This window comes from Dromaius novaehollandiae, chromosome W, assembly GCF_036370855.1.
Source record: "Dromaius novaehollandiae isolate bDroNov1 chromosome W, bDroNov1.hap1, whole genome shotgun sequence".
NCBI classification, from domain to species: domain Eukaryota; kingdom Metazoa; phylum Chordata; class Aves; order Casuariiformes; family Dromaiidae; genus Dromaius; species Dromaius novaehollandiae.
The window spans coordinates 8,716,704-8,743,670 of record NC_088130.1 but is presented as its reverse complement, the minus strand read 5'-3'; the positions used below and the strand labels follow the sequence as shown (position 1 = coordinate 8,743,670).

The following is a 26,967-nucleotide window of genomic DNA, read 5'->3' as shown; positions in this document are numbered from 1 at the left end:
ATTTGGGAAGGAGGAAAACTGAGAAATTCTTTACTTTCTCGTAAATCATCTGTTTCTTGTCTATAGAAGTTCAAAAAAAATTTTTTTTTGCATAATGTGTGTGGTTTTTCTTCTGTGTTTTTTAATAGTCCTTTGCTAAATAGACTATAGTGTGCGCTCTATCTCAGAGAGTTGATCAGACTTCTGTGTGGTTGCTCATGCTTCAGATTTAAAAAAAAAAAAATACTCTGCATGTTTCCAATTCAACATCAGAAGAGCAGCAGAGAATACAGTTTCCACAATACCACTCCAGATAACCACATTATATTTAGCATTTGTAACAGATTTTCTCCCTATGCATTGCTATTACAGCAGTTACCACGTGGCCCCAAACATTTACTCCCCAGGAAGCAAAGTATTTTAAGAAAATATATACACTATTTAGCCCTGGTTTTGAAGAAAAGGACTGTGATGCGCCACTAGAGGGGCATCCAGGATTCTTTCAGATTTTCTCCCTATAAATCTTTTCTATGATTTAAAAATGCAATTAATAAGGATTTACTCAAAATATTGCTAAATTTTATTAAAATATTTATTTTTATATTTTCATGTTCTGTCCTTGATAGGCACCACACAGGCAAGCATGGGACTCAGGATGGTGCAGCCCATAGAAGAGGGGTTTGCCCTGGGGTGCCTCCCAAGAGTTAAGGAACCCCATGTGCACCCCAGCTGGAGTCACCACAACTGCAAGTTGTAATATGCTTTCAAGGTAGTTTGTGTGTCTTTTTGGTTCTCTCATAATGCTCAAGGAATAACTATTGGATAGGCAAATGACCTTGGGTTTTTTTTTCAGGTTACTCTGTATATCTCCTTGGTTTTATGTGCTGGAATTGCCAATGATGGTTCTAAATAGAAAATATCAAAGTAATGTAAAGGATTTTTGAGCTTTTTGTGCGCATTCTAAAATTACACTCTACATGCTTTGGAAACATTTTGTAACTAATTTATCAAAATGATTGTTTACTAAGAGTAGTGCCAAAATGAAAATTCATGCCTTTATTCTTTGTGCTATAATAATAAAGGTATGCAAATATTAACTTAAAACAACTTTTTTTTAAAAAAAGTATGTTTAATATAGGAGGTTAATATCAGCAGACACTTTTGCTTCACTTGTGTGTTTTCATAACAAATGTAATAATTGGTTTTTAGCTTAGATTTTGAGAATGACCAAGCTGCATTTAAAGCAGATGATGAAAGAGGAATTTTCCTGTTCTGTATACATTTCTCTTAATTCAAGTTCCGAAAGCTATCTCATTTAACATAGGAGATGTTTATATGTTTGGAGATGTTTGAATTAGTCACTGACTTTCTCACTGAAAGGTCCAGTAAATAAATTCTACTCTGTGATTTTTATTCTCCAAAAAACTTCAGAACTTCTGCCACCTGCATCAAAAAACTTTCTCATGTTTTGACTAACATCAGTAATCTCATGATCAGAGCTTTAAGACATACAGATCAGTTACACAGAGTAGTTTGGTACCACATTCTAGACTTAAAGATATTGCTTTAATTGTTTTCATTTAGAGTTTTTCCTCTCTTTGCGTGTATTTGCAGAAAGCCTCAAGATCTGTCCATTTTTCTTCCTGTTGTAAAGACAAGTTAATGATGATATATTTGAGGCTACTGTATATGGGGGCTAGAATAGAATGGTGTGCTCTAATGCTGAGGTGTGAAATATAATGTATGGCTCAGCTTAAGTGTAGATTAACCTCCTATTTCTGTACTTTGTCTGAAATTCAAACAAGTGTTACTCAGGTCCAGTGTAGAAAAGTTTGCTTTAGTTGTTTTGCTTCTAAAACATACAGTGATGGGGATGGGATGTAAAGACAGACAGTGAAAATAATTTTGTTTTATTGCATGTGTATAAAACAAAAAGCCAAAACAGCATCAAAATATTGATGAAGTAGAACCTTGTTCTCAGTTTTAGGGAACGAAAGCCACAAATCTTCACTATATGAAAGTACCCGTGATTTATCTGTTTGAGCTTATACAGCATCATCTCTCAAGTGATGTAGACTATACAGCAGTTCTTTGCTGAAACTTAAATATATTTATTTAAGTCCAAAGAAGGAAAAGAGTTTTTGAAAACTGTATTTGTTCTTTGAAAAGATAATTCACCAGACTTTCTTTGTTAATTTATATCACAATTATTTTGAGGTATGTTTGTAGTTATATTTTCAGGGCTTCTGAAGAACAAGATTAAATATTGATGTGTATATATAGTATGCAAATTACTGTTTTAAAGCTTATAATATGAATAAGGGTGCAGTGTAAAATTTAGTGACTGGTGGAACCTTGCTCCTTCCCTCCTCCCTAGAAAGTACTTATGGCTGTTTAAATCTGATAGACCTCCTGTGACAGTTTCTTGGTGTATATATTGCCTAGTTTGATTTGCATTAAAAAGGAAACTGAAACGTGCAATACTGTGACTATTAGAGTAGCCTGTCTGTTAGTCATTTGATGGGTCTGTTTTTGTGCCACTGAGATAAAGGTGCTGAGGTTCCACTAGAATCAGGAATAACTGTTCAAGGAAAGGAATGAAGCATACCTCCTTATTGTGTTAACTTTTCTACATCTTAGTTTAGAACAGGGAAGTAAATAAAAGCCTTATTATTTTTAATATTCTTTATAAACAAAGAATATGCTTTCTTGAGTCCTTCACTACCCAGAGAATCTCTTCTGCATACAGTCTTCTAGGTTCTGTATATGGTGACTTTTGTCTCCTATTGTAACAGAAAGAGGCATCCCTTTGTCCTGGAAAAATGATCATTGACTTCTTCATAGTAAATCAAGATTCATCTGCATCTTTCTATTTTCAGTTAATATTTTGAAAATTATGGCTGGTCGAATCTTAATTTCTACAACAGTGCTTTTAAGCACACAGATTAAAAACTACTCTCCTTTCTGCCCTTCCTCCAAATGACTGACTTTTGCTTTTTATTTTTGTCTCATTCATGCACATTCACCAAAACTTTAGTTGTCCCCACATTTATAGAAGTGCAACTTTTCTCATATTTATGTTGCTTTTTCAGGAAATCTGGCTGATTGTCAAGCTTTATTTGCTGTATGAAGAGAGGTGCTGGCTTTCTTGTTTCTTATAGAGAGCTCTCTTGAAGAGGAATAATTGCTGTATCTGCAGTGATTTTGAGCCACCTTATCCTGATTTTATTTTTCTGTTATGAGATTATGTATAGCTTGGAACTAAACAAGGCTGTCAAAATTACACGCAGTAGACCATGTTCAAAGACAGATGATCAACTGTGACCATACCTGTATGCTGCTTCCTGTGTATTTTAATTATAACTAGTGTGGCATCTTTTTAGACTTCCTTGTCTGATAGAATAAGCACGCTCAACTGCTTTCAGTTTTTAACTTTGCAAAAGGGATCCTTCCCCTTCCCCTCCACTTTGTTTGACATTTTAAATAAGGGTAATCTATTAAATCTAGATCTTTAGAACCTTTCTTTTCTGGAAAAAACTTTGAAAGTGGGTTCTCTCATCCTGCCCCTTCCCTCTACTTTGCAATAAGGGTATGTATGATGAGAATGTTAGTCTCCTGTAGCTGTAAATCTTTCATCCCTTCTTTCATTGGCCACCTCTTAACATATTTCCTTTCCCATGTGTAGCAGCAATTTTAATCTTTGTTTTTTTCCTCCCTGCTTTTGGAAAGACAATTTTCATTGAGACCTAGCTATGAAGGGGTACAAAAAATGACTTATCTTCTTTTATCCCTTGCCCACCCCATACATTCCTCAGAGACAACATGCTAATTCTACAGCTTTCTCTGCATGGCAAGTTTGTGGAGTGCAATTTATAAGGTGGTTTTTGTATCCAAAGTTTCCATGAAATAGCATATACTGTTCTCCACTGGTCTGTTAGAAAGAGGATGTTTGTTTCCTCTGCTTTGATTTTTTATTTAATTAAGACAGTGGTTAGTCTTTTAAAGGGTATAATTAGAGATAACTTCTAGTAGGCAGAAGTAATATTAAAAGTAACAAATATTGACTATCACTTATCCTAGTAAACAGCATTATGTTTAAATGCCTTTTGTGGTCATTGCTCATCAGACTGAAAACCTCATTAGAAACTCTGGAACCTTCTTAGCAGCTTTGGCTGTGTTTTAATAATGTTTTGGGATGTTGACACAGCATAAGATAGTTTGAGCAATTTACATATGCTCTGCATGGAGTAGATATTGTTTGAGATCCCGGCACATGATAGTTCCTGTCTTCTAGCAGCTGTGCTCCAGACTAGATATCTGACTCTACTTTTTATTCATATATAGTATCTATTTAATTCTAGCAATAATCACTACTTTAAAAAGTCTGTGCACCAAGGATTATGTTCTACTCTTTTATTTAAGCATTTTGTTTGATGATTGCATGAATGCTTTGCCTTTTTGTAGCTTTGGCTTTGATGATAAATTCAGACAAATGAAAAATAGAAGACTTGGACCTGAATGTACAAAATTCAGCTGAACCTTATAGGTTATTAGAAGATATTTTCAAATCTGTTTATCAAATGGTCTTCTAACTGTATATATATGAAGTAATTCTTGGGGGGGGGGGGGGGTTCTGCCAGTCTGACAGATTGACTTTTAGCATCTCTTAAAATGCATACTTTTTTTTAGCTTCTCTGTTTAAGGTGTTTCTGAAGGGAAGCCAACATCTCAGCAATAAATTGTTATTTCACTCCAGTTCAGGAACAGAATTTTAGGCTAACCTTTGCTTTTACGGTTCTATAAAACCGTCCTGTACAAAAAGGTCCTCTACAGACCCTGATTACTCTGATTGCCACCATGTTTGATATTTCTAAACAATTTACTCTGCCATTTGAAGATGGTTTCTGTAGGTGAGTGAATTGGTAAAAAGAATAGAATCTGTATCTGTTAGTACCTGAATAGTATGTTTCCATCTCTTGTTTACTGGGTTTACAAGTCTTTCAAGGCACTGATTTTTCTTGTTAAGTTTTTATCTACAGTAATTAAGTTTCTCATTTAGACCATAAAATGCCTAAAATGAGATAGGAAAAAAAAAAGGCATTTGAAAGCATTTTAATTTTGCCTGTCCCTATGAAATGCCTTATTCAGTGTAGGATGGAGTTTTCTATTTAGCAGTAATAACTGAAGCTTATGGAGATCCTGGAGTCAAAACAGAAATAGCAACCAGAGAGAAATTTAACTTATTCGTTTATCTCGACCAGTCATGCTCCAAAAAGGAAAAATCCTTTGTTAACTTAAAATGGATTCTTCTAGATAGTATAACTTAATTTTTTTAACACTCCACATTGATAGTCCAGAGATCATTCAAAACTCAGACTATACTTGTAACTTTTCTCTCTACACTTATCCAATTCCCTTAAATGTATTTGTAAACAACAAAAAGGTTTATTTCAAAAAAATTGACAAAAATTGCATTTGGTTATGGTTTTTCTCCTTCAATATATCTTTTTTCCTTGATGACTAGTTTCAAATACTTGATCTTTGCAAGATGTAGTATGTTTCGCTTCTAGAGGCTTGATGTATTTGTAGCAACAAATTATTATTCAACATTAAAAATGTCTACAATAAACTTATTTTGTTATGCCATAGGAAAACTTGTTAAAAGGCCATGTTTTCCTGGGCTTTTAGATGGCTAAGATTGGGGGGGGGGGGGTAAGTCTGAAAACAATTTTTGCTGATATTTAGCTCGGCAATTAAAAAACATTTTTGATTGATAACATTTAATGAAATCTGCTCCATTTCTTGAATACACTAAAATCCACTAGTGTGGGCTATGTACAAATTAATATGACACCAAAACCACACAAAAAGTCAATGGTTTCTTTTTTGGTGATAAAAGGATGCTTATTTAGAGTATATTCCTGCTCACAACGATTTGTAAACAGCATACTTACTGTCATTTTTACTTGAGACATTTTGTATAACTGTTAACTTGGGAAAACTTTTAGATACTGAAATTCAGTAACTGTGGGCCATGTTGCATTAATGTCTACTCAGCTTCCTGTTTTTAAGAGTTTAGAATTCTGTATTTCCAACTGTTTCCTTTCAGCCCTGAGCAAAATTTCAATGCTACCTCAGATTGCTTTTAAAAAAATAAGTGTTTCAATTTAAAATGAATTTTGATGTGCAGTTAGCCTATCATCACTGTTATATTTCAGTATAATAAAATTTGGTTGACATACTTCAGTGTAAACAGGACCCTCCTTACCCTAACTTGTTCTGAACAGCTTACATGTGGATTTAGTTCTTGTTGTCATGGTGTTCAGTGTCTCTTGCGGGGGGGGGGGGGCGGGGGGTCGGTCAGTGCTGTGAAAGTCTGAGGCCTGAAGTTCAGATGTCTCGGCAAGTTCTGTTTGGATTCAGAGTTCCCTATAAAGAACAGTTAGTGATATGAGGGCTTAAGTGTGTGATGATTGATATATAGAGGGTTTTTTTAAAATGAAGATGGAAACTGTGAAAGTCCATCTTTCTTTCAAAGTTTGTCTGTGTGCTGGTATGATGTTCTGTAAAAAGATATACCCTAGTTAATTATTACTTCTGTCTATGATAACTTTATTTTTTGTCTTGGGTTTCTGTTATATATAATATTATACATGCATAGTGATACAGAGTTTGTGAATATGTATATATATATATATATATATATACTTATTCTCACAAATGAGAATAAATTATCAAAGTTATGCTAAATCACACCAGTTTAAATTTAGAAGGTTGATGTCAGACTTTTTTTTTTTTTTTTTAGTTTATGTATTGCAAAGGTATTGACTCAGTATACAGTGGACCAAGGTGAAAACTGATGCTTTTAATGTAACTTCTAGGCTTTTTTCCCTTGCTTTGTTTGCTAGAACCTTAAGGCTACTTAAATAGAGTTTTTGTGCATGTATTACTATAACAACATGCACCCTGGAGTTGTAATAAACAGTAGGCATCCACCTACTCTTTAGTAGATACAGTACATGCATACGGATATTTTGATAAAAGAAAAAAAGTTAATTTTCTTTATGTTGTAATGTGGATACATTTGAATTTTTTGATTAAAAAAAAAAGTTGTTAAAACTAATAAAGTTCCTTTGGAAACCCCAGAAGATCCCATCTAAATATACCTACAAACTTTGCAGGGCCTCTTATCTGTACAGATTTCCCTGCTTGTTGTGGACCTTAACTCTAACTAAATTAAATTTTCCTTGGATTTGGGTTGCAGACTAGGTTTTCTGCAAGAGTGCCCATGCTTACATGTTCATATATTCTGGGTGACTTTTTCACTTTTAACTTTTTTTGTTGTTCTGATGATTGCTAAAAGGGGATTTTTTTTTTCCACTTCTCTCAGGTTTTTTTTCTTCCTTGTCCCCATTTGTTTCTGGTTCTTGCAGGTTATGAAGAAGTTTTATATTGTAGTTTGATATTTGATGGAAAACTAATTTAGATCTTTTAAAGGAGAAATTGAAGATTTTTAAGTAATTGAATGCAGATAATTTTGAGATAACAAAGGAAGTCAGGATTTACAAAGTGCAAAAATTAAAGTTTGAGTTGACATACAAAAGGAAAGGAAGATATTCATCTTGATGAGTACATGGAATAAACAGATAAAATCAGTTTATATTAATAAAGTTTATACCCAAACAAAAATCATATCCTAAAGGAGGGTTAATAGCAGGAATAAAATGGCTAATTGCTAGGGGTTTATTATGTATGTTGTTGTTTGTAGAAATATCTAGTGGAAGAAGTCTGTTTCCAAGTGATAAATTCTTGTCAGTCTTGATTTTACCCACAAGAATGGCAAAGCTTTTGTTGTGAGGCTATACTGGCATGCTTCTGGAGAAGTTTAGGCTTTTTTACAGTACAGACTTTTTACAGTAGAGACTCCATTTCTTTCTTATATGAATGGGATTTACTCTGAAGGTTTGAAAACTGCTAGTGTGTTGAACTACTGTAATGTCAAAATACAAAGAGATGCAGCATTTTGGATAACCTTGAAAAGTTTTTTTTACTGAAAACGTAAAAGAAAAAATGATGTTGCACAGTGGTATCATCACAAAGAGCATTAATCTCATGAGCGTCTTTACAGTTGGTATTTGTTTTTTTGGGTTTTTTTAATCTTGTGGAGATAGGGAAGTCGGTCTCTGTGGACACATTTATATAAAACAAAATAAGTCTGAATATAATTCTAATGGTTGTCTTTATAATCTGTTAATGCATATTATTGATGTTTTCAGTATTCTCACTTATCATATGCATTTCATTATTTTATTTACTATATAATGATTCTTCTTAATATCTTTTACTAGATAAGAATTGTGGCATTTTACAGGCAAGATATTCAGTATATCTCGTTGCACATATATTATTTGTCACCAAAAAGCCAAGAAGCTAGTATATCTTAGAATGAGCACAGTCCTAAACTGTGTTTCACTTTGTTAATTGGCATCGTTATATCCAGTCACAGTGCAGGGACAGTTTCTAATCTTCAAGTGTAAATTTGAAGTAACTCTTGAAACCTCTAGAGAAACTCTGAATTAGTATAGTTTTAACTGTGGCCAGAATCTGTTCAGTTGTCTGGTCCTCAACTTGTTCAAAATAACTTGGCTTTTCAAGAAAACTCTCAGCATTGACTAATTTCTGCTTTTTCGATATATTAATAAGTTGACAGGAGTCCTATCTATTCTAGAGAAGGTAGGAGAGGTAAGGTTGTCTGTCACCTCTGAAAATAAAGTTGATGGAAGAAGCAGTCAGAGAATGTCTCAAAAGTTTTATATAAAAGTTCCATTGTTCAGCTTTTGTTCTGAGGGTTTCCTGTTAGTAGCTACATTTCTAATCAATGTAGAAGTTATAGTTCTGCTCTTTACAAATTTTGACACATTTGATTTTAAATATTGCTCTAATTGGCCAAGCTCAGCAATTGTTGAGTTTAACTGGTTTTTTATATATTAATTTTTTTAATACCAGATATATGTTTCAAATCTGCAAGGTTGAACCTTTTATCACTTCATATGATGATGGTTCTTGTTTGTTTGTTTTTAATAATCTCTCTAATATATCTCTCATTTAAAGATTTATTCAACAATGGTTGGTGTCTTGAATGTATCTTGGGAGGTAATGACATGTTTAGAAGTCAGAAAATAGGAAAGTGAAAGCTCTGTATTTTCCATAGAATTTCTTGGAATGAATACGGTGATGTAGAGCTTATGTTATAGAAACTTTAAAGCTATTGCCCACAAAATGTAGAAAATTGCAGGATAGCATGTGCTTAACTGGTTGAAAAGATGCATTTTGTCACCAGTGTGCTGCTATTTCTGTGAATTCCTTTTTTGTCTTTGTACAATGTCAAGTTTGATACTTCGTTGTTGGAGTGGGGTTTTTTGTGGTGATGCACTTTTTCTTGTGAAACATGTTGTCTCTTTGTATAAACTGTTGGGAATACGCTCATATACATTGAAAAAGACCTTATTTGGTGTAGCACATTTTTGTGGCAAATGTTTATAACGCTATTCTTTGTTCAGCATAAATAGATTTAGCTGCAAATACTTTGTTGTTGCTCTTGTTGCCTAGGCCATTGCAGCATGTTCTGCTTTCTTTGGAGCCTATAAACATAAAGAACAGCCAAATTCTCTTCAGGCTTTTAAAATGCTTTATAAACCATTCATAGTCAATTCTTTTTTGAGAGAGAGAGAGAGAGAGACTGCCAGGTGCCTTTTTTTGGTCTTTATTTAAAACTTTGTCTGCATCATGAAACACTAGTTCCCCCCCAACCCCAAATCAGAATCTGTGAAATACTTAGTGTTTAACAGCCACTGTGATGGCAGTAATTGTTTTAACATTATATTTATTTCTTGGTCTAGATACTGCTCTGAAGGTAAGCCAGTAAAGAATGATAATGTTATATCTTGTACATTGAAGACTTTAGCTTCAAAGATGTTTTGTTTTGTTTTTTTTTGTTCTTCCCTGTAACAGTAGTGGACTCAGAATGTCTTGAAATGTGGCTATTTTCAGTTTCATGTAACTCTAATTTGGGATTGTGTGTGTATATATGTGTTTATGTATGTATATACATTTTAAGCTTTAGCTTTCCCATTTGCATTGTTTACTATGGAATGCCTATTTCTATGCAGCTTTATGAAGAAAACTACACTTAAGAAAAAAAATTGTTTGTCAGCTCTGAATACAGATTTTTCTGATATTTGAAAATGTCTTTAAGGTATGAAGTAGCATTTCTACTCTTTATTCTTTAGCAGGATAGCTGTAGTCTATGTGGTAGGCTTCTGAAATGTGATAATCCACACAAAACAAAATTCTTTCCTGATGGTTGCCCTTCTGTGATATACAGACTTTCTGTACCAATTTAATTACACATCTAATGTTTTTAGAAATAAAAATGAGTGGGCATATACTATAAATATGGTCCTCCAGAGAGTTTTTCTTGTCAGATTTTTAATGTTTATAACTTTATTTTAACAGAGAACTTAAAATAGCCAAGAAGATTAGTCATTTAAGAAAGGGAGTGAATAGAATATGAATATCAGCAATCAAAACAGAGAAACAATTCAGTTGAGGCTTGTAATATATGACTTATATTGTAAATATCCCCATATCGGATGTTCTATTTTTTGATGGGTTGATAGTGAAGAAAGTTTACGCTTTATGTTTTAATGAAATATTTGTGTTGGCCTTTCATGTACCATTCTTTTCAAAAATATTATTTTTAAACTTTTGAACTTTCAGCTAATGAGTAGATACTTAAAATGTTCTAGTGGTGGTGCTATATCCTTTTGTCAAAAATGAAGCCTCAAGAAACAGGCATGCACTTGTGTATTTCTCTCAAAAGTTTTGGTTTTTTAGCACTAGTCTTCTGCAGATAGAATAGATGCTGTTTAGCATGTAGTTTCTCTAAAAACTGAGTTATTTAGATATGGTTTAAAGTGGTAACTTTTTTGTTAACAAGATAAATAAGCTTTACAAAGCAAAGATAAGGAGGGAAGAACACAGCTAAATTAATTGCTAGTAACAGTAATGTATCATTTACTTTTCACAGCATTTTGCTTCCAAGGTTTTTACTTTGCCAGTGTGCTCATGTCACAAAGCTAGGAGAAGATTGTAGCCCTGTAAATAAATCTGTGAAAGGAATCTGAAATAAGTGGAGCATTCCAATTCAATAGACCTCTTTAAATGTTGACTGCCAGGAGATCCTGAAAACTCAAATGCACATGTATGTTAGTTTTTGAGAGTTTAGTGTGAGTGCCTCAGTATGGGCTTCTGATTTGCTTATGTATCATCTTTGTTTTATTTGCCTTTGCTTATCATGATTAGGCAAGTGCTGTTTTCACTGTTACAAGTCAGGCCATCAGGTTTTCCTACTCACTAACCTTCTCACTCTTCCTAACCAAAATTGTCAAAGCAATTTGTTACATAATTTTAAGTATATTATTGCCAGCTTTCTGACTTGTATTCAGCCAAGTGTTGACTTAGCTGTTACAGTAACTGGAATGCAATTGATACGTGAATGCTCCTGACTATGCCTGTTACGCGTAGGAGACTGTCAAATGTGCAAGGCTAGCTCATCTCTTGTGGAGTAGTTGAGAGGGGGAAATGGTCTCTGAAGACGAGGAGGAATTCTTTAAACTTCTAGCAGGGCCAAGGGGTCAAGGTCAGATTTAGTCATGCTGTTACTTTAGCCTAATTGTCCAGAGAGATGACCAAAAAGTGAGTCTTTTATTTCTTTTTTCTGTGTGGTAATTAACTGGATTAAATGTAAGCCATTGTTTACTTAGTACCAATTAGCTTCTCATCTGAGAGGTTTGTTATGATTTTTTTCAGTCTTCCATCTTGTAATATTTTTTCATTGATTAGGTTTGTGAAAGTATCAAATGAAACGTTTCTAGAACTGTGCCCTATCTATATTATTGTCTCCATATCTGCTTTTAGAGTTTCTAAGATAGAAGCAACCTTGCTAATAGAGTCCTGAATCTAAATATTTATAATTTATCATAAAAAAAAATTACTCTTCATGGTAAATGGTCATAAAGTTACAAACTTGGGTGATTTAATATGTTTAAAAGTGAATAAATTTCAGAAACCAGTATAATAGCAGTAGAAATCAAGTTTAGTCTTTATTTATTCTCAATTTGTTGATGTTTTAAATTAGTAGTACATTAGTTATGTATTCTAGCCCCCCATGTAAATATAAAATGCACCAAGCCATTTAGTCTTAACAAAAATGGGCTGATGTACATGGACAGTAACTTATTCCCATATTGTTTTAATACGTACAAAAAAAGGCTGTCATTGTGTATGTGACTCAATATAGTGTTAAATGCAAATGATTCTTTTAAGACATATCAGTCTGACAATTTTTTAAGGTCCATTTATTTACAGTACATTAAGGACAAAAGCTGAAAAAAATGTCCCTTATGGATAATGCGCATTTGAAAAACTCTCCTCTAATGGTCTCAAATGATTGGAAAGAGCGCACACAAAAGTTTCAGATATTGTTCAGATGGTGAAACACAATTATATCAGTGTCTTGAAAGCTTAAAAAAATGCTATAACTTTTCTTTAAGTTGTGTTATTTTGGCACTGAAAAAAGGAAATAGTGTGGATTGCAAAAGCATAGCAGTTAACTTTATAATATTGTGAAAAATAATTTTCTTTCATTGGACTTGAGACTGTATGTGTATATACATAAATATATACAAGAACCCCCTTGGAAGTTGGATGACTGACCTCTTTTGTTAATAGGATATTGACATATAAATTGATAACTATTTCTTAATCTGAAACTTACTTATTTCTAGTGCATTTAGTTAACTTAAAACATCCTCAGTTAGCTTGTTTTGTATACCCCATTCACAATCATAGAGAATGAGTCTTCGCAGTCATCCTCCCCACACTTTTTTTCCCCACTCTTTTTTAAATCTTTTTTTTACTCTTTCCCCACTCTTTTTTGCCGCCCCCCCTTTTCCAGGAAGTATATTTTTAAAACAACAGTACAGTGCTATAATAATAATGGCAAACATAACCTCAAAATTTTAGCTAATAGGTTAACAGTTTTGATAATGTTAAAATTAACTGAAAAATGTGCTAGCAAATTCTTAGATTCATTTATTTAAAAGAAGTACTCTTATCTTGCAATTGTTCTTCTTCAAATAGAATGTTTCATTGAAAGGTAATGTTAAACAGGATGCTAGAATTGCTCCACTAATTTTGATTGATTGATGTTTCCAAGCAGTAAACAGCAATGTTTTGCTTTTTTTTTAAGCTGGGGGGTCGGATGCTTTTGATACATTCAAACTTAGAAGTCATGCCTAAATTGCAAAAGCCATACCAGAAGACAAGTTTTCAATTTTTCACTACTTTAAATCTCAGTTATATTTTTAAAACATCTGCTCATATCTGCAAAAATGACACATTGTATTCCAAGAGAAGTGGGAAGCACACAATGTTTTGCATGACTTTCACATTTATAGTTCATTTTGAGAAATGCAGCGCTTGTTTTTAAAACTATTTTGAAAAAAGCCCCTATTTTCTTGAAGGGGTTTTTGCTTGAAATCACTTAAAAGAAAAAAGAAAGAAAAAGTACTTATAGAAAGGAGGGAGGACAAGGTGTAGATTCTTTACTTTTGGTTTGGATGTGTCCTCCAAATCAAATGTATAGTATAATGTCAACAGCAGTCCCAGGCATTTCAGTGGGATAGCTGCACTTATTCCTCTTCTGTATCTGTGGATTTTGTTGTTGTTTTTTTCATAGCTTTGCAAAAAAAAGTTGCTGCATAATATACCTTGTCTCATACCTGGAATATTTTCTAAATCTCAGTTCTCAAAGCAGTCTGAGTATAAAGGAAAGTAGTTTATCAGTGTAAAATTTTGTTAATGCTTAAGACCCCTGATGCTGTGCAGGCATAAACGAAGTATAAACAGGTATAAACAAAGCTGAAGTTTGAAGACAAGAGGGACAAGAAATGAGTCTATATTCAGAAAACCTAAATTTCACTGAAGTCTCCAAGTCTGATATGTCTTGTTGGTCTGATCTAGATTTCCAGGGATACATAGTTAGTAGAAAACTCCAGGTTCAGAGACTGCAATGGAATCTTGGCTGTCTGAATGTGGCTTATGATATTTAAATCTTTGTAGGATGAAGTTCTAAATTTGGCCAATTAGACTTTTATGTCAATTTGCAGTATAATATCATGCTGTCCAAAAAAATGTGGGCTGTAATGTTTGAAGCAATTTACTTCATTTAAAATTGTGACACTAATTTGCTTTAATCTGGGTTTATTTTATTTATTTATTTGTTTATTTAGATGATGACTTCAAAAATCAAATCAGGTTTAAAGACCAGATGTATCACAGTGTAATAGGGAACAGGAGTTTATTGTATGACCTGTCTCATACAATGCATATGTTTTTACTCAGAATATAGCTTTCTACTGTTGCTATAAAGTCTCAACATGATAGAATATTCTTGGCTTATGTTTCTTAAAGGCTGGGGAAATAAACTGAAATGACCTTTTAAGAAAAAATGAAGTACTTGGAACAATAAATCCCAATGTTAAGATTGCCCAGGTAGTTAATTAATAATTTGAATAGTGTGCAGTGAGTGAGACAGAAATGTGCTGAAAGGCTTTGATTCAGCAAAGCTGAAATGTTCTTAACTTCAAATACATGCTTATGTCCTCTAGATTTAGGATTATTATAGATTAAAACTAAGTGCAAGTTTAAATGTTCTGCTTAATTGTGGCCAAGGCATTTTAGACTTTGTTTATGGGCATATACTGTTTGGAATTTCCACAGTGTAAACTTGGATTACTAGAGGAGTATGCATCAGTGTGACTAGAAATATTTTGGTTCTCAGTGAATAGGAAGTTGACATAAAATGAATGAAACGAGGATTCGCTCATTGGGTAGTAATTTATAAAAAGAAAAGATAAAATATGATAGAATATTTGCTTGATTCGCCACACACCATGTAACCGCTGTAAAGTCACATGGCGGTCCTGATATAATCATGGGTAGTCATGTAACTGAAAACTGCACTCTAACATATTCCATATGAGGTAGTGTTAGGACCACACAGGCAGCCTTAAGTTTTGAGAGATCCTGATTTTTGATTGCTCTTTTTAAAACTCTAGCATTCTTTTAACATTGCTTTTTGGATCTGTTCAATTATTAAAAGACAAGTAAAATAGAGGCACTATATTTTTAAGGCAGCAGTTATCAAAAGTTGACCCACAGAGCACTTGATCATGCTCCAGATCAGCTGCTTAGTTATATGTTAACATCCTTCCTTGTTTACACCTCCTGAATTGCATTAATAGAAGTTAAAATATACTACGTTCTGGATAATGTGTTTTTCTTTCACTGATTAGTGTATTTTATGTAGGGTGTTAAGTGTTAGCCAAATCAGAGAGAATATTGTCTGCAAGGTGCCAGAGGGTAAGATTGTTAGAAGTTTGAGAATCTCTGCTTTGTCACAAGTACATAGGAAAAATATTTACCTTAATATGCACTCTCCTACATTTCCCATTTTTTTGAGCCCAGAGTGCTTAATATTTCAACCTTTCTGTTGTAATAATGTGCACTACGAGCTTTTTAAGAATAGTGTTGCAATAGGCACCCGTACTTGGTAAGGCTGTAAAATAATTTTTGTTGAAAATTGTTACTGTTATGTTGCTCTTTTTCTAAAGCTTTCCTATTTCAGGTCGAAGTATTTTTGTTTTTTATCCCTTAAGACAAATAACCACTTCTCTCCAAAATTTGAACAAAACTTCTTTAGCCACTCAGTGAAATACTTTCTTCACTTAAATAATTGTTTTTTATCAGCTTTTCAGGGACAATGAAAGAAATCTGAATCCTTTACCCCTTTGGTTATATTAGAATGCCTGCCTGAGCCCTCAGTTATGTCATGTGAGGAGAGAATCTCTCTCCTTTCTAGCCACTACTGGGGAGATGATTGAATAAGAGATTATGAACATCCTCTACACCCTGTATAAAATAGTCTCCTTTAACATAACAAAGCCTTTCTACCAGAAGACAGGTAGAAAAATAATTCCTGGATTCCATGACTTTAGAGATACTGAAGCTGTGCTTTTTGGAAAACATTGGTAGTTGGGGAAAGAGGGTATAACCTCCCCTCCAGCATATACATGCATGTATTTACTTTGTAAATGCAGCTTGTAACATCAGTGAAGACCAGACATTCCTTCTACAGAAGTATATAAAGAAGAATAGGAGCCCTGATCTGTTGCTTCTTACTTTATGCTAGGTTTTTGATCAAATGTGCCTGTGTGAAAGTAGTTCACTTCAGAGATTGAACACATTATTTGAGCCTTATCTTTGTAAAATTCCACTACAGTTGTAGCTGGACCTATCTAAAGAGAGTTGTTCAGGCCCTGTCTGCAGTAGGGAAGTAAGGTCTGATGTAACATATCATTCATTGCACTTATCTAAACAGTTATATGTTAATTGGTCTTGATAAAACCCTGTTTTTACCACAAGACTTTCAAAATTTAAGGTTTTAAATTTAAAGTTTTGAATTTAAGGCTTTAATTTTAAAGGTTCTACACTCTCTGTACTGTTGGCTATGTGATATTTAAAATGTGCTAATGTAAAGCTATTGTTTTGATATGTTAAAACAGCATTTATTTTCCTAGTCTAGACTCTAGGTTCCTGTGGTAGAACTCTTGCCAGAAGACACATTGAACTACATATTGAATCTTTTTGGTGTCCCAGAAACAAAACAAAACAAAACAAAACAAAACAATAAAGGAGGGGTATGTGGGGAATAACTCAGTCATTAAAAAGCTGGAGGAATAGGAATAGGGGGAGAAATTAATCTTCATTATTATTTTGTAAATAGCATCAGGATGAGTGAAGCAACTTTACAAGCATTCTGCTTTTAAGCACGCATTTCGTATGATAAGTTTTATGCATATATCCTGTGTTTACCCTTGCACATTAGGGCCTGTGTATCTTTTTCAGGTTTAGAAATAAACTTTAATGAAGAGAATGGCAAGTTTTAGCTGAAATCTTAACAAGTTCTGGCTTTGTGTGACTGAAGTGATTAAAATGCACTGCAGAGTTATATATTGTACAGTTTATGCAATGCATGTATGTTCCAGTACTATGCAATAATTACAGATATTCACAGGGACAAATTAACATGCTTTTTGGTTTGCAATAGGGTTCTTCATGAATAGCACAGATCCTCAGAATAATATCATTTACTATTTTGAGTTCTCTGTGCCAAGGCACAATTCAAAGTGAGTGTCTGAAGCTTGCGATAGAAGAGTCACTTTGAGTTTGTAATGTATACTGTGTTTGATCTGCCCGTTCTCTCTTCAGTGTCAGCATTTCCACATCTGTAACTAAGATGCTTTAAAACTAGAATAATTGATATTCTTCCAGATATGTGCTGTTGGTTTTCCTTTGTCTTGATACAATTTTAAAAAGCTTAACTATGCAGAATTTATAAATGGCATGGATAAGACTATATGTTTCTCATTTTAAAATTAAGATGAAAGAGATTCATTTCTGGCATTTACTTTTAACAAAATATTTTGGAATGCTTCTTTTAGACAGTGAGTAGTTGAACTCCATATTTCATCTATTTAGACATATATCCTCTATCACAGCAGTATTTACACTTAAATGCATTGTCAGATAACCTCTAAGTCAGGACAGCATTAATACTTCAATTTTTAAAGGTGAGGGAACTAAGGTGCAGAGAAGTTAAGTGATCTGTCAAGGTTTACAAAATGTCTATAGCAGAGCAAGGAATTTTTAAATAAAAAATTGTCCTTTTTTTTTCCAAAGGTATTTTAGATTTTTGGATCTCGCTTTGTCATCTTGCTTTGTATTTTATTTTGAGAACGATACTAGAGGTTTTTCATGTTATATCATGATCTTAAAATGCCCAGACATGCTACTTACACTATCATGAAGTAGCTAGGAATAACCTATGTAAATCATAAGAATGCATAAGAAATCATAAAGATTAAATCATATGAAATGTGTGGAGCTTTTTTTCCCCTTCTGGCAGCTTTAATAGTGTTTTCATAAAATATGAGGGATTTATAAATATGCTTAACATGCCTTTCCCTTTTGTCTTAGTCCTTCTAACTTGCAGATGCAGTGGCTGAACAATTAACTCTATATGGTGTGATAGGTAAATTTCACAATTTACCTGCTGTAATAGTGTACTCTAATGCCATTCAGTCATCTCAGAATTTTACTTCCCTGATTAGTTGAGTACAACAGATTTTCAATTTAAATGTAACTTCATCTGCTTGATTAAAAATGTAACTGTAATTTGATGCAAATATATTTCAGAGGATGAGATGATTTTGCCTGTTTAAAAATAACATGTTTATATTGGCTGGGAGCAAATGATTAATACCTCTCTAATTTCAAGGTTTACCAGCCTAGCTCACTTGTCTCTTTGCATGGGTAGTTGAAATTGATGTCCATTGGGTATAAACATTTACCTGTTGATGTTTAGTTGATGGATTTCTTTTTTAAGGATAACATAGAATCCCACCATTAGGTATTCATTTATTTGCTGCTCATCAAGATGATTGACAGTTTTACCAACAACATGGAAAAAGATTTTCCTTCTTGGCATGTAAGAGAAAATTAAGTGCCTCACAATAAAGCATATTTCCAAGATTTTTTGTTTCTAGTGTTTATTTTAATTGTGTTGAACTGAAGCTTAAGGTTGGCATGAATTTAGTGGGACATAGTGGGAGGTGGACGTCTGACAAATAGTAGGACGATTCTGCAGCTGCTTTTCATCAAGTGATAACTTGTTTAAGCTTCAAAGTAAAAATGGGAAAGAGCCTGCAAACCTGAAAGGCAATCATTTTGAACAGAATTAATGCAAAAAGTTAATTCTGTGAAAGTATTAGTTTGCTGAGCAAAGATTTTGAGAGTCTTGACAGGGTTGATCATCTATCTATTGCATTGTTCTTAAGAGGGTTTTTTTTATTGCAATAAGAAATTGGAGCTATGTTAAAGCAATTAGCAAGAGGCCATATGTACCTGAACCTAAGATGACCCTGTATGTTTTCAAGATTGACAGAGCAGATCTGGTTTACAGAGGGAAATTAGGGATTCTGGATCCTCCTCTTTCTTTCCATCTCCAATAAACATACACACACAGTCATTCTCTCCTTCTCTAGCTAAGAGCAGTAGTACTTCTTTCCATGTGATAGGAGAAATTGTAGCACTGCATAGACCTTTCCTGATATCAACATCATAATGGAGGAAGTAGTCAGAGGAGCATGAAAGACTGGATGTCAGCTGCCTGCTGTAATTGTCCCTTCGTATGTGCTTATTTTGTGAGTTAGCTAACCTACCTTTCTGTTGATAGGGAAAATACCTTGCATTTACTGTAAGATAAGAAGGTGCCCAAGAGCAGTTACTATGCTCGCACACAGTGTAGATTCTTATCCTGCCCATCTGAATATTCTTACCCTATATTGCTTAAAGAAATATTTTTGGATGTCTTATGCTCACCTATTAGGTGATAAGCTAAAGCTTGAATTTTACATTTGTGAATGATGGAAAAAACATCTTGGTTTCAAGTAAATATTATAAATCAGCGGGACTAAATACAGAGCTTAGAACTGAGATAACCTGTGTGTAATGGTATTGTTCAGATTCTGGATGGTTGTTTCACAGCTACTACTTACTGTTAATATTTTCTGTTTTAGTAAAAATAACAGTTTTAGAAGTAGGATTTATGCTCCTTATGTACCCAGGGCACAGTACAAGGGAAGAGATCAATGCTCTTGAATCTCTGGTTGAGAGACTGATTTATTGTGTGAGCCTGGACAAATCACATTATTTCTCTCTTTATTGTGTGAGCCTGGACAAATCACATTATTTCTCTCTTAGTTTTTCAACCTCTAACATAGATTTGAAAGTAGTTGCCCAGCTTTGTAAAGCATGTATGTATTGTATGAGTGTTGATTTTTATGTATACTACTGTCTCTACATGTTTTCTTTGGAAATTTTTTGTAAAAAATTGTGGTGATATTGACTTTAAATTACAAAAAAAGTGTACCACCATTTAATTTTGCTCCTATCCTAAAACTATTTAAAGGATAATGACCTCTGTATGACATACAGATATATTTAAATTCATTTGGTATTAAGGTAGTTGACATATGTATTGCTTACTATAGCCATGCCTGTTCTTCCATCATCAACACCATTCTGTACTATGAACATGAAAAATCACGGAATTTTCATTAACCAAAACCTAAAGTGTCATACTCTGCACTGCACATACTTAGGGCCCAATCCCCTATTATATCTAAGTGACATCCAAAGGAAGATGGTTGCAGCTCCTGATTTTCAGCCACTTAGCCCTGTTGGAAATTAAAGCTTCAGTGAGTCTGCTGTAAAGTCTATAATGGACTGTTTACCACCGGAAGTTTAAGTATAGTGGTGCTCTACACTTTTGTGCCTGCCCTATCCTCCTTTTTAGTTCAAGGCAAAGGGAGGCTAGTATAGAAAGCAGTAGAGTAGCTTTTGCCAGATTTCTATTAGCGGAGCTGGATATGTCTAGTTTTTTAAAACTATGCTACATTGCTCTGACAGCATAAAGCAATCATAGCTTACTTAAAAAATTGAGTGCTAAAATTCCAGAATATCCCATCTTCATTTTTTAAAGCTGCTAATCTAAGATAGGAGGAGATGGGTCAAGTGGAGTCCATTATCTGTTTCAAAGGTACAAAACCAAATGTTACTTACAGCTTATCTGTACATTTTTTTTCCTTTTTTCCTGTTGTCAGAACATCTTGGAAAATTCTAGTAGAGTCATAACTTCCCCCCTGTGGCTTTGAAATATCAAACATTTATTTAAATAAAAATTATACTCCATTAGGAGCTTGATCCTCCTGTCACTGAAATTGGTAGTAAAATTCTCACTTTGCTGCTGGATCTGTCCCCAACTATGCCATAATTTCTGAACAAAAGTAATTGTAAATTAGGGAAGCAGCCTCTGGTATACAAGATTTTCCTCCAAATCTTTTCAGGAATTTTTAGTGGACCTAATTGCACATATAAATTCTGTTTATTCTTTATTCTTATGCTCCCCTAAAAATAATTTATTAAAACACTGTCTTAATACTGCTAAAGACCTGTGTATTATATCAATTTGTAATAAGAATATTACTTATTTTACACTGCTATGAAAATGGCAATATCACATCTGAACAGTTTAGAAAAATTGTGAAATGTTTTTAATCACTTTTTAATTGCTAACATTATAAATATCGAATGTGGCACGAGTCTTCATACTATAAATATCAAACAGTTTTATGTGAAAGGCATGTAAATACACTTCTTACATTACTTTTTTGGTATAGTCTATTTCTCTTTATTGTATATGAGTAAAAGAGTTATTGTAATTTTTTAAAATCTAGAAGCTGTTCAACAAAAGTAACTTCAGACTAATCCAGGTTATATGGAAAGCAAGGGTGGATACTTCAGAGGATTTGTTGAAGTTGTGCTATTGTCAGTCTGTGAGGTTTTTAGAATACTGTTTCAATAGATTGAAATGACCTCATCTTTCCCTGCTCACTAATCCACAACCTCCATTTTTAGCATGTCTTAGAAAAGTTTACTTACAGAAACTTGCTCTGGAATAATGGATGGTGTTTTGCATAAGTCACAAAGTGAAAAATTAAATACATCCAGGTCTTTCTTTGCATATCTACTGTTGTAGAAAAATATTAAAGTGAGTTTGACTAAATATTTTTATAATAATATTTTGATTTCTATTCAGTGATGTTAAAACTTAAAGCAGCCTCATACAATCTGTAACTAATACTCTAAATTAGTATCTGTGACTCAGTTCTCACTTTTTGAGATGTTGACTCCCTTTCCAGGCAATGCTAGGAAAGTCACTACATCTGTCTTCTGTGAGGATTCTTATTCCTGTGCCCTTGTTCTTTCATTTGAAAGCTGTAGGACACTATTGTCATTTTTATAGGTTTTTGACTGCTGAGGTGTGTGGTACAGTTGATACAGTTTAAGTTGGGTCTCATAATGCCTAATTGCAGGTCATATTTGCAATATATAAATATTGCCCTTAAAACACTCTAGTCCGTTCATCTTGATTGTTGTTGGTTGAACAAGCTTTCTGTCATACAGACTTGTTTCAGCTCTTCTACATGATTTCCATTAGTTTAATAAAGAAGTCCAGAGAAAGCTCAAGGACCTCAAGCTTATTCTTATTCTTGCATGAAAATTTACATTTTTGGGAAACAAGTGGAGCCCAATTGCAGATGGGAAAGAAAATAGCTACACTGTCTTTTCTCAGGCCTGTTTCTTGTCCCAAGGTCCTTCTCTGGCAAGAGAGGAGAAAGAGTCTTTTGTCATAAGATCTCTGTTGCCACAGATGTCTTTAGATTCCTAAAAGTATATGACAGATTGCCCCAGCTATAGCTTCTACCCAGTAGAGGCTCGGAATTCTTGAAGATCTTTGAGCATATTATTTATGTCAAAGACCCCCTGACATATCTCATGGTTGTAGTTGGGCAGAAAGAAAAATCAGGAATCAACAAGTAGTTCTTCCAGTATTGAGTTTCATCACTGCAACTTCACTCAGTATCCATGACACACTTTCATACAGCAGTATTTAAATGAACCACTGGAAGAAATTAGCATAGGTTCTTGCATCCCATAACAGACCTGTGCACCTCTGTGTTTTTGGTGGCAGTCCAGAGACTGTTTGCAACTGGTAACACTTCATCATTTCAATACCTGTTTAATATATGTACTGTGTAGGCTTCCAACACAGGAAGAGGAGTCCACAGAAGAGGACACCCCTCATCCACCACCCTTCCTTCCCCTGCCAAGTGAAAATAGTGGTATGTGAATAGAAAATAGGTCACTTTCATCTCCACAAAGTCTCCAAGGTATTTCCCCCTGCAGCCAGTGGAAAGATGGGTACTGGGTCAGCATTAAGAAGCTTCAGAAATCTTTTGAACTAAAAGTTACTTCTGGATTTAATGGACAGGCTATGTTTAAGCTAGCAGCAGGAAATAAGTTTATAGAGGCCTGAAGATGTGAGACTTTCACAAAGCATTTTTAGTCACTGTACAGTGATGGAAAGCACAATTACAGATCTGCAGAAACAGCCTTTGCAGGATCAGTTCAAGTTGTCTGTGGATACTGAGAAATGGCATTTCTCTCTGAGGATTGCCAGAAGTACATCATTTTTCTACCTCCTTGAATTGGAAGCTTTAGCCTTTTCATGGACCAGAGAAGAGAGAATGTTGTGTAGAGGTCTATGCTTTTACATTATTCAAGGAAGTAGAAGTCTAACAACTTGATACATAAACTTGTCTATAAAAGTTAATTACAAAAGACAGAAAAAGCAAGTCAGACCAAACAAAAAATGTTCCATGGTCCCATCCCAAGACTGTGTGAAGAGAGCTGGTAATCGAGAGATGTGTAGGACCTGAAATTAATTGACCAAAGTCCTGGAGCCAGAAAATCACACTTGTTGGAGGAAAAAAAATCAAGATGGTGGGTTAATTAGACCCCAAAAGTGTGATAGGTAGGTGACGTCAAGTGAACATGTGGAATCAACTGTTTATCACCTCATCTGTTATGCTGCCATCTTCTGGAGTTTTTCAATTTGCAGTTGTACCATGAAACTTGATAATAATAATATTGATGGTTCTGTTCATCATAATATTGATGATTCTGATAAATGTCCAGAATGAGACAAGGGAGGAACACATATGGTAATGCCTCACACCAGGTTTGGCTATATCTTGAATATCATGTGGAATTTGAGACTTGCATTCCTGTTGGCATCCCTCTTTCATGTGTCTATTTCCTTTACAGGCCAGTTTCTTTCTTATCTCTCTTTTGCTTTCTGTCAAAGAATCAAATTCAACCTGCCAAGACTATCTTTTGCAGTATTGCACTGAGTTTCTGAACAGGAAAGGCAGCTGAAAAAATGCCTTAAAAAGCCCACAAAGTACAAAGTTTCAGGATCTTGTATACTGTCTGTCCTCTAGCAGTGAGATTGCAAGTAAGACGGTACCAAAAATAGAAGCTGAATTTTCTTTTTGCTGTTTTCTTTTTTCACTCTTTGTGTATGTTTTTTTCTTGTTTCTTCAACAAGAAAATAGGATTGGGATTCTAACAGCAGCAGCCCCAACCAACCTCAATGACCTTTTTCTCTTTCACCTCCTGAAAATAATTATTACTATCTTCAGTGTCAACTGAAAGACTCTTAAATAGCTATTAGTGTTTGTGCTGGAACACTGACAAATTTGTAAAATATGTTTGCATCTCTACTTAAACTTTGAGATATTCCTTTATTTATATGCGTTTATATGAAGATTTCAGCTGACAGCATATGACCGCTACTCCTGAGATCTTTTTGCCTGTCATCCCAAGGGGATTGCTTTAAGAAAACTTTGCAAGCAATGTAGTCTTGGCTTCTGCAATGATATTTGTGCAATTTGTTCTGTTTCATTTGTCCTGTGCATGCTGATGGAATGGGGGGGTGTTTGTGGTTCATTACAGTAGTTATCTTCCAGTTCCTGGGATCTTCACTGCTGTGATCTAGATACCAGTCTTTCTAGTCTATGCTACTGGCTCCTGCTTCCCAGCATCAACCTGGGCTCCAGCTCTGATGCTCTTATTTCCTACTGCCTGGCTCCATGTGTCCCTGCCGGGAGCATTCACTGCTTGCCAATTAGCTCCCCCTTGTGGCGAAAGATAGCGAGCTTGAAGCCTTAAAAACCTTGTCCAGCGGGTATCAGTATCGCCTTGTGGCATCACAGATTTGCATTAGTTTCCATATTATTTGTAGGGGATTGGGAAAACTCATTAATTCATTGCAATAAGTTGTTTCTAAAATTCCAGCTTCCTTGGATTGAAATTGTCACATCAGGCAAAGTTTTTTTTTCTAACAGAAATATAAAGTTCATTAATATGCTGTGTATTTTTATCCCCTCAAATATAATCTAGAAATTATATACTGTAATAGGATTTATGACATTATGCCTTTTAATATTTATGGTGATGCAAACACATTAAGCACTTGGCAGAAACTACCATTTGCCTTCAATTTAAGGGTGCTCTAACATATGAAAATGAGCATCAGAGCCTTACCCGAAGATCATTTGTCTGCTTTTATTGGTATTAATGTATTTAAAGACTTTGTAAACTCTGTAGAATAATATCAACCTGATGAATTCAACATCTTACTTTCGAGGACAAAGTAGTACTGTTTTGAGGGAAACTAGTATTAGACATTGAGTGTATTTGTATCTTTGTGTTGACATTTGTCTTTTTTTTTCTGTGCTTGGTAAGGATATATTTTGAAAAGATTGACTTGAAAAGTACTCCATTGTGAAAGGAAAAAATAATATTTTTCTTGAATTGAAGGAATAAAAGTTCTTTGCTATCTTGCAGTACACAAAATTATACTAGGTGCTTTGGAAAGAGGGACCTTTCCTGTTTGCAGTCTAAAGATATGAGCAAATTGAAAGCAACAGAAATTAGAGAAAGGCTACTGAAAGGAGAGGGAGGTTCAGTAGTACAACACACTTTAAAAAACATATTAAAATACTAGTCTGAGTCATCCTCCCTCAGTACAAAATACTTCAGGCATCCTTCTTATGCTTCCTTTCTTTAGAAATACAGATTTTTAGACCACCTTTTTAACCCTTAAAAAAAAAAGCACAGGGGAAAAATTAATAATCCTCTGCAGGATTTCATATGGGGGGGGGGTAATCTTTCAACAGCTCTAGCCTTGGAGTAAAACAGACCTCCATGTTTTTGATCGGATGCAAATGGCGTAGCCACATGCTTCCTCTCCTGTCTGCCTGTATTAAGTAGTTGGCTAAAGGTTCCCAACACAGGCCTGATCATATTTTTCAGTCAGGTCCTATTGCCACGTATGTACAAAGCCAGAGTATTCCTTGTCCTTGATAAAATATTGATTATGTTAACTGTCACAAATAGCAATTAATGACATTAATAAGATATGATGATGTTTCATCTGAGTTTCTCATGTTGTTCATTTGGCGAAATGAAAACATTCCAAAAGTGTTCCAGTGTTTGTTTTGATATTAGGCAAAAAAAAAAAAAAAAACCACAATGTGATAAATGTGTTGGGGAGGAGGGATCTATGAAAATGTGCTGAGTTTAGTTTAACACACTGTTTTCTAATAGCAAGTCCTTCATCCAAGGAAAGTTGTTTACTGGGCTAAGGCTTGTTTCATGTGCAAGCTAATTAAGCTGTTAGAAATATAGTGGCTGTGTGAGGGACATGGTCTAAGCCATTATTGTATTTTCACAACACTTAAGCAGACACAAGCACTAATATGTTGTGTTTTTACACTGATTATTGAGGTATGGTGGTGTTTCTCCCTCCATATCACTGTATGTTAAAAAAAAATCATAAGGGGTGTTACTAGGTTGCCAAAAAGCAGTATACTTATGAAAATGGGATCAGCATTGAGAATGTCTATGTAGATAAGGTGTGTTTTATTAAAAATAAAATGTTTCAATATTAATCCACTCTAGCTTACTAGAGAGAAGGTGTTTTGTGATGTTGATACTAATCTTAGCTTTCCCTGCCCAAAGGGTAGGTTGCTACCTCTTGCAAAAAAAGAAAAACAAAACCAAACCTTGTTTGTTCAGCTTGGCAAGTCTTTGTTATGAACTGCCAGAAATAAGGACAATTTAGAAGTTGGGAATAATGTTCCTTGTTCTTCAAGGCAACATACTAAGCTCACACTTCATGAGTTTTTGCTTTAATTTTTTTTAATTATTTTATACACTGTTTAATAAGCCAGAAATGTAAATATCTACCTTGCAAGATTAAAAATCAAAAACGTTTCTATTAAAAAAAAAAGGTCCTTTCATACACAATGTAAGCAAATATTTAAAATGGTC

General features: G+C 34.2%; 1 long non-coding RNA gene across 1 annotated transcript in view; it reads left to right on the top strand.

The window, feature by feature from the left end:
• Positions 1–9,818: 9,818 nt before the first annotated feature.
• Positions 9,819–26,967, top strand: part of LOC135324370 (uncharacterized) — a 54,872-nt gene continuing 37,723 nt past the window's right edge. Inside the window, exon 1 of the long non-coding RNA XR_010385717.1 lies at positions 9,819–9,892. This is a non-coding gene — a long non-coding RNA (uncharacterized LOC135324370). The remainder of the gene's footprint in view (positions 9,893–26,967) is intronic.